The 13,907-nt window shown below is 36.7% G+C and overlaps 1 pseudogene; it reads right to left on the reverse strand.

Moving 5' to 3' along the window:
• Positions 1-461: 461 nt before the first annotated feature.
• Positions 462-13,907, reverse strand: part of LOC117081359 — a 29,772-nt pseudogene continuing 16,326 nt past the window's right edge.

Genomic DNA, 13,907 nt, shown 5'->3' on the forward strand with positions numbered 1-13,907 from the left:
GGCAGGAGGAGTGCAGGAGAGTCCTATTCTGCCGTCTTGCTGATGTTCCTTGGTGCATATTTGTATCTTATTATCAATCACATTTTTCTGACTCTTGAATGTTTACTAACTTTTTTTGCTTTACATCAAATATTAACAATAAAAGAACCATAGAATCTGAGTATGATGTTATCTTCTAATATGGATGATTTGGTCTTTCCTCTGGCAGAGTCTGATACCCTCAATCTAATAAAGAATTGAGCTGGAATAAGAGCAGATTGATGTCTAGTAAAACTCAGTGTACTTTTGTTTTTTCGTCAATGAATATTTAATAACAAGGTTTACAACATATGCTTATCTAATATATAATTATATGTTACTGCAGCAAAAGAAAACATCTTGTTCACTGGATAAAAAAGGCCTGCTTTATACGTGTTCAAGTCAGTGCAATTAAAAAATACTGTGATTATCATTTCATAACTTCAGAATTTGAATAGGTGCCAGTGTTCTTTCCTTTTACATACGGGAAAAAAAATTCCCATTTTTAAAACTAATATTTCTTTAAAGTCAAAACTACAGTTCTGAGCAAAAACCTTGGGAAGAAAGAGCAACACATCAGCAAATGCTTGGACTCTTAGCTGGGCCCTGGACTTATATTTAATCAGGACTTCTGCCATTGCCACTGCTGCTGCACCAGCACCTGGAACTCACAGCCATCATCAATAGCTTTTTTTGACATCCCTCAAGCCATCTCTTACTGCATCTTTGAGTGTATGCATGCTTATTTGGTCCTCTGACCAATAATGTGACAGAGCCAGGATTGTTATATTTCTCAATAAAGGTGAATTTTGCCTCTCCCAATGTATATTCACAGAGAAGTCCTGCATATCCTACACAGTCAGGATTTAGGTCATCAAAAGAATTAGAGTCACCCCATCACTAGACAAGAGTCAGCCTCTCTATATTTCTCCTTTTAGCACTGTGCAGAACTATGCCTTCTTTTTCAAGAGCACCTAAGCAAAAGAGGTCAATTCCATTTTGATAAATAACAAATCCTTTATCTGAATCACCATAAACTTTTTCAGTTCTATTGTTTTTAAACTCTATATGCAATGAATTTTCTTTCAGCTTCTAGTTTTTCTCTCTCTTCCTGACCCTTGTAAAAAAAAAATCCAGAAGATAGTCCATACTTATGCAAAAAAAAGAAAAATTATTAGATTCATGCTAATTTTGTGAATGTGAATTTTGATTTTACCAGAACATATTTGTTTTGGGGGGTTTAAATTTTGTTTTAGGTTTGGGGTATATGTGACCATCTGTTACACAGGCGAACACATGTCACAGGGGCTTGTTGTACATATTATTTCATCACCCAGGTATTAAGCCTAGTACCCAATAGTTATCTTTTCTGCTTCTCTCCCTCTTCTCTCCCTTCCCCTCAAGTAGATCCCAGTGTCTGTTGTTTCCTTCTTTGTGTTAGTATTTAGCTTCCACTTACAAGTGAGAACATGTAGTATTTGGTTTTCTGTTCCTGCATTAGTTTACTAAGGATAATAGCCTCCAGCTCCATCCATGTTCCCACAAAACACATATCATTCTTTACAGTATTCCATTGTGTATGTGTACCACATTGTCTTTATCCAATCTGTCATCGATGGGCATTTAGGTTGATTCTGTGTCTTTACTGTTGTGAATAGAGCTGCAATGAACATTCGCATGTATGTGCCTTTATGGCAGAATGATTTATACTCCTCTGGGTATTGCCCAGTAATGGGATTGCTGGGTCGAATTGTAGCTTTGATTTTAGCTCTTTGAGGAATCGCCATACTGCTTTACACAATTATTGAACTAACTTACACTCCCACCAAGAGTGTATAAGTGTTCCCTTTTTGCCGCAACTTTACTGTTTTTTTTTTTTTTTTTTTTACTTTTTACTAGCCATTCTGATTGATGTAAGATGGTATCTCATTGTGGTTTTCATTTGCATTTCTCTATTAATCAGTGAAGTTGAGCTTTTCATCATATAATTAGCAACATGTATGTCTTCTTATGAAAAGTGTCTATTCATGTCTTTCCCTACATTTTTATGGGTTTTTTTTTTTTTTGTATATTTGTTCCTTATAAATGCTGGATAATAGACCTTTGTCAGATGCACAGTTTGCAAAAATTTTCTCCCATTCTGTAGGTTGTCTGTTCACTTTGTTGATAAGTTTGTTTTTATTGCAATTGCTTTCAGCATCTTCATCATGAAACCTTTGCCGATGCCTATATCCTGAAGAGTATTGCTTAGGTTGTCTTCCAGAGCTTTTATAGTTTTGGGTTTTCCTTTTGTCTTTAACCCATCTTAACTTTTTATATGGTACAAAAAAGGGGTCCAGTTTTTTAATCTTCTATATATGGCTAGCCATAAAACTACACGGTTCTAAAAGAAAGCTTCGGGGCAAAGATTTCTTAGAGAAAACACAAAAGGCAATAACCTTGAAAGGAAAAAAAATAATTGTACATTATAAAATTTTAAACCTTCTCCTCTTAAGGAACATCAATTAAAAATATAAAGCAAGGATTATATTCAAAGAAAAGTATATACATATTAATTTGTAACTTGAATGTATAAAGAACTTCTATATATTAATAATAAAATGTAAACAATTGAATAAAATGGATAAAAGATCTGGACAAATGTATCAGTAAAGAAGACATATTAATGGAAAATAAGCAATTAAATGGTGTTCAGTGTCATCAGTCATCAGGGAAATTACAATTAAAATCACAATGAGCTATCACAAAACATTATAATGGCTAAAATTAAAACAACAAGCATATGAATTCCTTTTTATTTTATATATATTCCTTGAGATGGAGTCTTATTCTTATCCCGGGTTTGAGCAATTCTCCTGCCTCAGACTCTTGAGTAGCTAGGATTACAGGCACCTGCCATCATGCCCGGCTAATTTTTGTAGGGATGGAGTTTCACCATGTTGTCCAGGCTGGTCTTGAACTCCTGACCTCAGGTGATCCACCTGCCTCGGCCTCCCAAAGTGCTGGGATTACAGGTGTGGCTACTGTGCCCGGCCAAATTCGTAATATACATAACATAGGCCAATTTCAAAATGTTATTTTATGTGAAAAAATTTATATATAAAATATTGCATTCTCAATGATTCTATTTATATCAAGTCCATGAATATGCAAAACTAATTATAGGTAGTAGCAATCAGAACTACGGTGGTATGTTGTGTGGGCTGTGGGAGTTGACTAAAGCAACCAGGAGGAAAAATTTTGTAAATTGAGAAGATATTCTTTATCTGGATCGAGATGCTGATTACACTATTGTACATCTTTATCAAAACTTATCAAATTGTATGTTTAAAATATTAATAGTTCACCTAAATTTTAAAAAATTATGATCTACAGTTGGCTGTAAAATCTCTGCTTTGTCTTATCATTAACTGTGAAAATATGATTTGTCTCTCAAATTAATGAATATTTTTGAGCCAGAAGTAAAAGCCTCAGAAAAAAAATAAAATCCTACAACCATTACTTTTCAGATGAGGAAACTAAACAGCAGATAAGTGGTTTTTTAGTGACTTCCCCAAAGTCACTAAAAAATAAAAAGGTAGTATTCAAAGGGGAAAAAAAGAAATTTCCCATCCTAATTCAAATACATTTTATAATACATCATAGCATACTTATCAAAAATAACAACATATTCAGATTAAATTTATAAAACCATTTAAAAAGGTAAAATAAAATATTGGAGGTAAATTTGAACAAGAATCACAGCCTTATTAAATAACAAAATAGAATCCTGATATCAAGTCTTAGTATTTAAGCATCATGGTTTAGTCTAAAACTATACTGCCATGATTTTTTAAAAATTAAACAATATCATGAAATGATAATATTGCCTGCAATTCTCGATTATAATTTATAAATTTGGAGTTGAAAAGAGTTTTATCCTACATATAATAATGCATTATACTCATTCAGCCCTTATTGGGTGGCTCATGTGTGGCAGCACAGTTCCGGATTACTTTTGGATGGAAAGTTGAGTACTGAGGCATTGCTTAGGATCACTTTAAGTGGTTTACCTTTCCTAGCCGCTTAATTCTAAGTTAGCACTATAGATAATATAATTTAATTTTGTAGCTTATTTTTTAAAAGATTATAGAAGTATGGTTTTGGAATAAACCATTAAACCTAGATACCAAGAACTGATGTTAGGAATCCATTTTGTTGTCAGAGTTGTGATTCTGTTTGTCTCAATTATTTTATTCTACCTTTAAATTACTTTATAATTTTAGCTTAGATTTTTGGATAAATATACTATGATGAAACATTAAAAGCGGTGAGTATTGAGGATCCAAATGAATCAAATTCCCTGTGCAATTAGTGATTCTCTCTTTGTGATGTGTAACTGGATAAGAATAACAAGTTTCTCAGATAATGAAAGGATTGAGGGTCTGATCCCTCTCTCACTGATAACTTATTCTGAGGTGACTAATAGGGATGAGGCCAAAGATAAGGATTTTAGTCTACTATTTTAGCTACATCTGTTCCAATCAGTAGTAACTTCCAGAGTGGCAATCACAACTACTCTCTGTAGGGTCAGCTACTAGATGCTCTAGCAATGTCCTTCTGGGATATTGCTTCTCTGCAACATCGTCTTCATGTCAGCAGTTGGACAGCTCCTAATGATGCTCTTGCTTAGCCTAAGCACCACCTCTAGAGGTCGCTTCCCAACTGGGTACATGCTGATCCCCCTGGAATAGCAACTTTCAAACTTTTTCCTGAGGGAACACACTTTACATTCTGACCCAGTGAACACGACATGCTTGTATAAAATCAAAACAAACATCACAAAATAATACCCTTATTACATGTGACGTTGTATTTCATTTAATTCTTAAATGAGAATCATAACAACCTGAACTGGTTTCGTGATCAATAATGGTTAACAACGTGCTGTCTGTAAAACACTGATCTAGAGGTAGCGATTATACAGGAGCATTAACCTGAATAAAAGATTTTTTAAAAGAATTTCAACAAATTTCAGGGTTAGGGAAGTGATTGATTTCCAACATTCTGAACATGAAGAATATACACATACATGGAACCTAATCGGGTCTTCTTTTAACAGAGAAGGTAGAAAATAACATAGTTAAGAATTATATACTAATGCTTTCTGCATCATCAGTTGGTATTTTTGGTAACATTTTTGTTTATTTCAGCATACATCTTCATATTATTGCTTCATTCCCAAACTATTTACTTCTTGTGTTGATGTATAAAAGGACATGGCTAGTCCAGGTACAGTGGCTCACTCCTGTAAACCCAGCACTTTGGGAGGCCAAGGTGGGAAGATCACTTGAGGTCAGCAGTTTGAGACCAGCCTGGCCAACATGATAAAATCCTATCTATAATAAATATTCAAAAATTAGCCGGACATAGTGGTGCATGTCTGTAATCGCAGGTGCTTGGGAGGCTGAGGCAGGAGAATTGTCTGAACCTTGGAGGTGAAGGTTGCAGTGAGCCGAGATTGTGCCACTGCACTCTGGCCTGAACAACAGAGAAAGACTCCATAAAAAACTTCTTTTTAATTTTCTCTTATAATAAAAAAAATAAGTAGTTTCATTTAGTATTTTGGAATTACACTTCTAAGAGTGATGGTTCCAAATAAATGCACATGCACACACACACACCCCTTAGCTTTGTCCTGTCTTGGGCCACTGCCATCCCACCTCAGCTCCCCAATTTGACACACTATTGTCACTTCTACCCAAAGGTTAGGTCTAGGATCAGAACATGATGTCAAAATCCCAGTGGAGAAAAGCACCAATGAAAAGTCCCAGGGGAAAGCAACATGCTGAAGTCTGACACATTATCTTTCATTAAGTTCAAAAAAGGAAGAGTTTCCTCCAGGATCAGAATAGATCTTGTCCTTCAAATGAGCAACCCAAGAAGTCACTGGGTTTGTATTGGGCCAGGTGTATGAAAAACATGAAAACTTACAAACTAGATTCACAGCAGCACAGTGAGATGCATGTGCTATGAAACACAGAGCCATATCTCCTAGCTCACTCCAGAGCCTATGATCACTGGAAGGACTGACAGATGGAATCATTTGCTATATCTGTTAGGATTGTGTTTGCCTGCAACTAACCACAAAGGCAACACAGAACAAAAAGACTCCAAAGGGTTAAGCAAATAGGGATTGATTTGATCTATGTCATAAGAAGAGCATATACAGGCACTCTACTGCTGGCTTTGGGGCTCAACCATGCCACCAAAGACCCATCTCTATCTCTTTATCTGACCACCCTTGTCATTAGCACATTGGCCTTTGTCCACATTCTTATAGGCCTGTGGTCTCAAGATGACTACTTAGGCCTCATGTTCACATCTTAGATGGAAAACAGGGAAGAGCAAGTAAGTTTGAAGAAAAGTGTCCCAGGGAGACTATGAAGGCTGCCCTCTTTAGAGACTTTTATAGACATCTTACTATCAGAACATGGCCATTCCCTTGCTGCTAGTGAAATCAAGTGCTTTTAAGTGAGGCATAGTGGTGTCCTGCACTATGAGAAGGGAAACGAAAACTGACAAATAATTCTCTCTCTCTCTCTCCTCTCCTGTGTGCATGTGTGCGTGTTGTTCTTTCTCAGTCTCTCAATTTTTTTTTTTTTTCTGAGCACACATAGTTAAGTTTTGGAAAATCAACTCTATGTTTGACATAATCTCACTATACTTCACTAATGAATTAATTTATATATGAGAGATATATGAGAGAAGGAATGGGAAAGGAATTAAAATTTGCTGAGTATCTAAAATGGGCTACAAAAATTGTTAGGCCTTCTTTACATGTGTGTGTGCACAGATAGATGTAGACGGTATAGATATAGCATGTGGTGAGTACCCTTCTCATAGGTTTTTATAAGACATATATATATACACACACCCATATATATCTTACAGATACACACCAATATATACAAAAACCTATGACAAAGGCATAATTATGCCTGTGCTACATACTGAGAAAATGATGCTCAGATTAAGGAAGTTTGCTTGCGAAAGTAGTCAAGATTCAGACATAATTCTGTCCGTAATCCATACTGCTTTACAACTAGAAGATAGAAGAGGCAAGAGAAAATATGCATGCAGTGTTTTGCAGTCTGCACAAAATTTTAAATTGATCATTACTGAGTCATTCAAGTCACTAAGACAATATATTTAGCCAGAAAATAGCCTCCTGTGCCTAATAGTTCATATGCAAGTTTTAAGTATCTTCCAAGCCCAGCTCTAATGTGACAGGGGCTTGGATGACCTGTTGCCAAGAAAACATCAGGGCTACATTTTTTATTGGACCTGTTCTGATGTCTAGCTGTTCTGATGTCACTTAGGAACAGCCTGAGAGCAAATGCGTCTTCTTGCTCCTGTTTCCTGAATCCCAAATGGACATGGATTTTGTCAGAGGCTCATGACAGGCATAGCTTTGGCACAGATCCCAGAGCCACCATGTGGCCGCCACAACCCTCAAACTCTTTCCACTTTGGCATAGTGAAAGCAGGATCTGTTCTGAATTGAAACGGGAGCTCTACATTGTTTCCCAGAGGGAGAGATGATGTAGAGCAAATAAATAAATTTCACTGATAACAAAATAGAGCTTGCAAATTTCATCACTAGGGACTCTAGAAACATTTCAGATACTGTTTATTTAACACAGTCTCTGGGATGATTTTTACCGTACTCCACCATGGGTAGGGCATGCAGAGAATAATGGTTTTCTTTTGCACAATGTACAACTGTTTAAAGCTATGTTATATCTGGAAAAAATGAGACTGATTCACTGGAAAAAAATGCAGTAAGAAATGGATTTAGCTTAAAAATGAATTGGGTTCAACGTCCATCAGTGACAGACTGGATTAAGAAAATGTGGCACACATACACCATGGAACACTATTCAGCTATAAAAAAGGATGAGTTTGTGTCCTTTGTAGGGACACGGATGCAGCTGGAAACCATCATTCTTAGCAAACTATCGCAAGAACAGAAAACCAAGCACCGCATGTTCTCACTCATAGGTGGGAACTGAACAATGAGATCACTTGGACTCGGGAAGGGGAACATCACACACCGGGGCCTATCATGGGGAACGGGGAGGGGGGAGGGATTGCATTGGGAGTTATACCTGATGTAAATGATGAGTTGATGGGTGCTGACGAGTTGATGGGTGCAGCACAGCAACATGGCACAAATACACATATGTAACAAACCTGCACGTTATGCACATGTACCCTAGAACTTAAAGTATAATAATAATAATAAAAGAAATTCAGGGAAAAAAATGAATTGGGTTCAACATAAATGTGTAAAACAAGAGCTAGAATATTGACATCTCATTCCTTTAAAATAATAACCTGGGTGAGCTCTCACAGTCATCTGAAAAGCTAATACTGTCTTCTCATTATTATCTAGTTACTGGGATGCTGCTTCTACTATCTGTAATGATCAATTTGTGTGGCAGTATCATACACTGTTTATTTAAGTGACAGGGAAACTGATGATTATCCTCCTTCCTTGTAGTTCATGCTCATTGAGACTAATTCTTTTTGAAGAAGTTGAGAACTGAACTATGAAGAAGAGAAACTGCATTATTTTCTGAAGGACTGGAGAATATCTGCATTCAAAGCCAAGTGGGGCACTTTGCATTAGTGGCCATAAATAGGAAGTCAGAATGGCAAATTAGAGGTGATCATTAGACCCCCAAACCTGCCTTTTAAGGGTCTGAAAATCAGATGGATAAGTAGAGAGGCATTGCTCTTGAATGTTTCCATGTAGATCAGGATTAAGGAAAAGCTAGGAATTTTTTTCTTGATATTCCATGAAAGTGCCATTTTATTCTGTGTTCCTCTGAGTGACAATGAAGGAAAAAAAGAATTCTTGACAGAGCCCCTGACTTAGTGTTTTCCAAGGCACTTTACATACTTTTATCCCCATAGGACATAGGGATTACTTCCATTTGACAGAAAAGGAAACTGAAGTTATAAGTGGCAAAAACACTTATGCATGGTTTAAGATTGTAAAACATAGCAGAGTTTAAAAACAAACACAGATTAGACTAGTTTCAGAGCCATTTTCTCTCCTCTATATCATGCTCCCAGATAAGGAAAATGAGAATGATTCATTTCCTCATCGAAACCAATTGTAAGAGATGGATAGAGACCATCCCTATGGCAGAATATTTGTTTGAAACCTCACATTGTACAATGGGAATGAATAAACTGAAGGTCATCATGAAAAAGGTAACCAGGATGGTTAGGAATTTGGACATTATGACAAAGAAAAGCCAAAGAAAGAGTGGAAGTGTAGATGATCAAGGAACTTAGTGAGCATCTTAAAGATAAGAAAGGCTTACACAGGGAAGGCTATTCTGATGGCTGTTAGAAAGAAGTGGATGTCAGCCCAGCACTGGAAATGATTTATTATAATTAGATGAATTTTTAAAGTGGAACAGGTTATATCATATGGTGCTGACACAGAGACTTAATCTTGCATCTAAGAGGCTGAAGAGAGGACTTCTGCAGTGGGTAGAAGATTAAATGAGATGACCTCTATTGTATATCTCACCATTATTCTTTTATGCTATAAATTATAATCCTGTATGAGCTAGGAGCAGTGCATGACCTTTGCTTTTGGTGTAGAAGTATTACTGGTATCAGCAGTCCTAGAGCCCAAAGAAAGTGGATACAGGGAAGTGAGCAGCAAAAAAGAACATGAATAAAGGAATGCTTTTGTCAAAAAGGCAAGTAAGAAGAGGAATCCTTAAAGATGCTGTCTTCTTACATTAGATATTCTTGAAAACAAAGAATCAGGAGTTTAGAAATCCATACTTCTAGATCAACAAAAGGAATCAGGGAGAAAGGCAGGATTAGATGCAAATATTACATTGTAAAACTGAAAGCAGTCAGGTTAGATTTTAGGATTGCTTGAGTGTAATGATCATGTCTTAATCTTCCACTTGTCCAATTCAGCACCTACCACCTATTCTTCAGACATAGAAGACAGTAAACATTCAAACAATCTCCTAAAAGGAGATAAAACTTAACAAAAGACAAAATTCCAATAAATGAGAAGAAATGATAGAGAATTATGAGCATTATGCAAAAGAAACCTTTTATTCTGTGCATACCTACCCATTGTGGACATTAAAATGCATGTGGAATATAAACTGATTTTGTGCCTAGAAAAGAAGATGCTATGGAATCTTTGGGACAGAGATATATGAAAGAGATAGAGGTAAACCTGCACCCACTATGTGAAGACAACAGCATAGGATAGATATAAATATTTTTGTTAAACCAGTCCCAGAACTCGGGTAATGCTATTTCCACCTACCCCCTTAAATAGAGTGGTGATACAGGGAATTCCTTAAGTATATGCTTTCATACATTGCCCTTGTGACCTTGTCACAGTGATCTCAGTTCATTGGGCCAGGAATGGATTTCTAAGTCAGAGGCTGCTATCTGTGGGCTGGCCAGCGGTCTCTCCGATAGTTTGGCATTAGAGGTCTATCAGCAGGTACACTCTTCACTGATGGTCAGCCTAATCAGTAAGTTTTAGGATTGATGGATTTAGCAAATAAAATATAGGACTCCCATTTAAATTAGAATTTCAGATAAATAATGAATCATTTTCTAGTGTATGTTGCTAATTTGTATGGGTCATATCTATAGAAAAAGGTATTTCCCATTTACCTGCAATTAAAATTTAACTGAGCACACTGTATTTACCTGACAGCTCTAGTCAGATTGGAGCTCAAGACAAAGTATTGCAGTAATAGAGAAGTCATAGATGAATGAAGTTCATGAACAGTAAGCTACAGTAACTTTAATTCCTACTGCTGGGAGGAATTAAAGTTACCCAGTCATTAGAGCTGCTGCCATGCCAAGAAGATGCTATGCTACCTCTAGGCAACATCTCAGCCCCTCAGATCTAGTGAGGCTCTGCTTAGACTATTACTCAGACCTTCTATATCTCCATGATTTCTTGGAATAAACTCCTATTAACTGAGGGAATCTGAGTGCATTTCTTTTATTGGCAACTGAAGAGACTATAACTGCCACAGAACTGTTATTTGTCTACTTAATATTCATTCCCTCTTTTTCCTTACTATCAAAATTCTAATTTTAGTTGGCATATGAATGTGCTTACAGGATCTAAATCAAGCATGACAATCTAATTTAATTTTCACAGCCTCTCTTGTAGCTAGAGAGGCCTATATAACCTGATTCTGATCAATGAGACCTATCTGGATGTGGTTTCAGGGAAAGCTTTGCCTTTCCCAGAAAAAAAAAAAAAAAAAAGGACAGATGTTGCTGATGTGATCTCTCCCACCACCTTTTCCCTGCATCAAATAAGGACTGATATCTTGAATAGCAACAGCCTTCATGTGACCACGATGATGTTGCATAAAAAATGAAAGCAATATGCAAAATGATAGCATTATTGAGCAGCTGAAATAGCACCAGCAACTACCTTCTAATGGTTATATATTTTGTTATCTAAGAAAAAACAATCCCTCCTTTGCTTAAGTCACTATAAATTGGGATTTCTGTTACTTGCAGCCAAATCTAACCCTAACTGATAAATCAAACAAAAAAAGTTATCCTAGGATCCACTGAACATACTTTACTTCAAGTTTCACAGCAAATTACCCCCTTATCACAAATAAGACAGCAGAATTGCCCCCCCAATATGCTGATATTATTTGGATGCTTGTCCCCTCCCAAATTTCATGTTGAAAGGTGATTCCCAGTGTGGGAGGTGTGGCCTGGTGGGAGGTGACTGGATTATGAAGGCAGAGACCTCATGAATAGTTTAGCACCATTCCCTTGGTGGTAAGTGAGTTCTCATTCAGTTCACCAGAGATCTGGTTTTTTAAAGAGTCTGGGACCTCCCCATTCTCTCTTTCTTACTCTCTATCTTGCCATGTGACTTGCTTGCTCCCACTTTGCTTTCCACCATGCTTGGAAGCTTCCTGAGGCCCTCACTAGGAGCAGATGCTGCAGCCATGCTTGTACAGCCTGAAGAACTAAGAGCCAATTAAAACTCTTTTCTTTATAAATTACTCAATCTCAGGTATTTCTTAAAGCAATGCAAGAACAGACTGACACATATTTCATGAACATTTCTGACTTCATAACTCTTTTTAGAATTGCTCCTATGCAGAATTCTTTCCTCTCCACTTATCTGAATTGCTTTTTGTTAAGTCTTACTTCTGAGAGATTCTATTATCTTGGCCCACATTGATTCTCTTCCTATTCTGAATCTGATGGATTTACAGCCTAGACTCTAAAACATTCATTTCATGCTTGAGGACAGCAGACCTCTGTTGTTTTATCACTTGATTACTATGCTGTTATATACGTAACATATCCCTTTATTGGGTGGCAAACTTCTGAAGGGCAAATATATACATATACTTAGTGTGTTTTGAGTGTCTACCATGGTGTTTACTAGGTATAAACATTAGATAAATGTTTGTCTTGATAGTGAGAGCAATGATAATGTTGTTGGAAAACATTTAGAGGTAATTTGATAAGATCTCTGGTCATGTGTGTTCCAGGGACTATGCTAGACTAGGTGGGTTTACCAATACAGCCATGTAGCCTAAGGGAAAACCAAGCAAAGCAGTAACTTGCCAGTTATGTGACTTTGGCAAGTAAATTAACATCTGTAAACCTTATCTTCTCTGCTGTAAAATATGGTGTTATTATAAAGATTTAAAATAAGGTTGGTAACCATCCCCCAGTGCCTGTGGCATACTAGGCATTAACATTAAGAATCTAGCTTTGATCTCCTAAAACATATGCGAACCAAATTAGAGGCTCTTCTGGCAGAGTTGAGAAGAAATGCTATTGCATATTTCCCCTAACAAAATTGATGTAAGGAAAGAAAAGATAGTACATTGAAAAAAAAAACACTGAATTAATAAATGGAAGATCTAGTAATTCTAATTCTGTGACTAACCGGTTGTGTGACTTTGTGTAGGCCAGTTAATCCCTCTGAAACTCAGTTTTCTGTTTGTAAAATGCAGATAATGTGACCTGATTTACCTGCCTGGCAGAATTATTACAAAAAGCATGTGAAATAAAATACAAAAAAGTACTTTAAAAAATATAAAGTGTTATATTAACTTAAGGGTGAAGGAGAAAATACACATTTCAAGAATTATCAGAAGATGCAAATTTATTCATAGCTTGAAAAAAGTTGTCCAAATTTCCAACTCACATTGAGTGACTTAGCAAAACTTCAGCTCTTAAAAAAGTGTTCAAAGACAAATGAGCTAGACTTTCATTAAATGAACTGAAAAGAAATTAAAACAAAAACTTGGCCTGGTGCCGTGGCTCATGTCTGTAATCCCAGCTCTTTGGGAGGCCAAGGTGGGTGGATCACGAGGTCAGGAGTTCGAGACCAGCCTGACCAACATGGTAAAACCTCGTCTCTACCAAAAATACAAAAATTAGCCGGGTGTGGTGGCATGCACTTGTAATCCCAGCTACTCAGGAGGCTGAGGCAAGAGAATCGCTTGAATCCAGGAGGCAGAGGTTGCAGTGAGCCAAGATTGTGCCATGACACTCCAGCCTGCTCAACAGAGCGAGACTCCATCTCAAAAAAAGAAAAAAAGAAAAGAAAACTCATTTCCCTCTAATGAAAAGCAAATGCATTTAAGTGTACAAAATGGTGGTACTATTTCATTTTTTAAAAGAAATACTTGTGAAAAACAACCACATTTAGAAGTATCATGAAGCCTTCATACCTGCAGTGTTAGACTGTAGCAGACAGGGGGTAATGAATCTATTTGATATTGGATGTGGCATACTATGATGAGTTCTCAAATTCATGCTCTGCTTGAAGAGGTGCAGATT

This window comes from Trachypithecus francoisi, unplaced genomic scaffold, assembly GCF_009764315.1.
Source record: "Trachypithecus francoisi isolate TF-2019V2 unplaced genomic scaffold, Tfra_2.0 Lachesis_group8, whole genome shotgun sequence".
NCBI lineage: Eukaryota > Metazoa > Chordata > Mammalia > Primates > Cercopithecidae > Trachypithecus > Trachypithecus francoisi.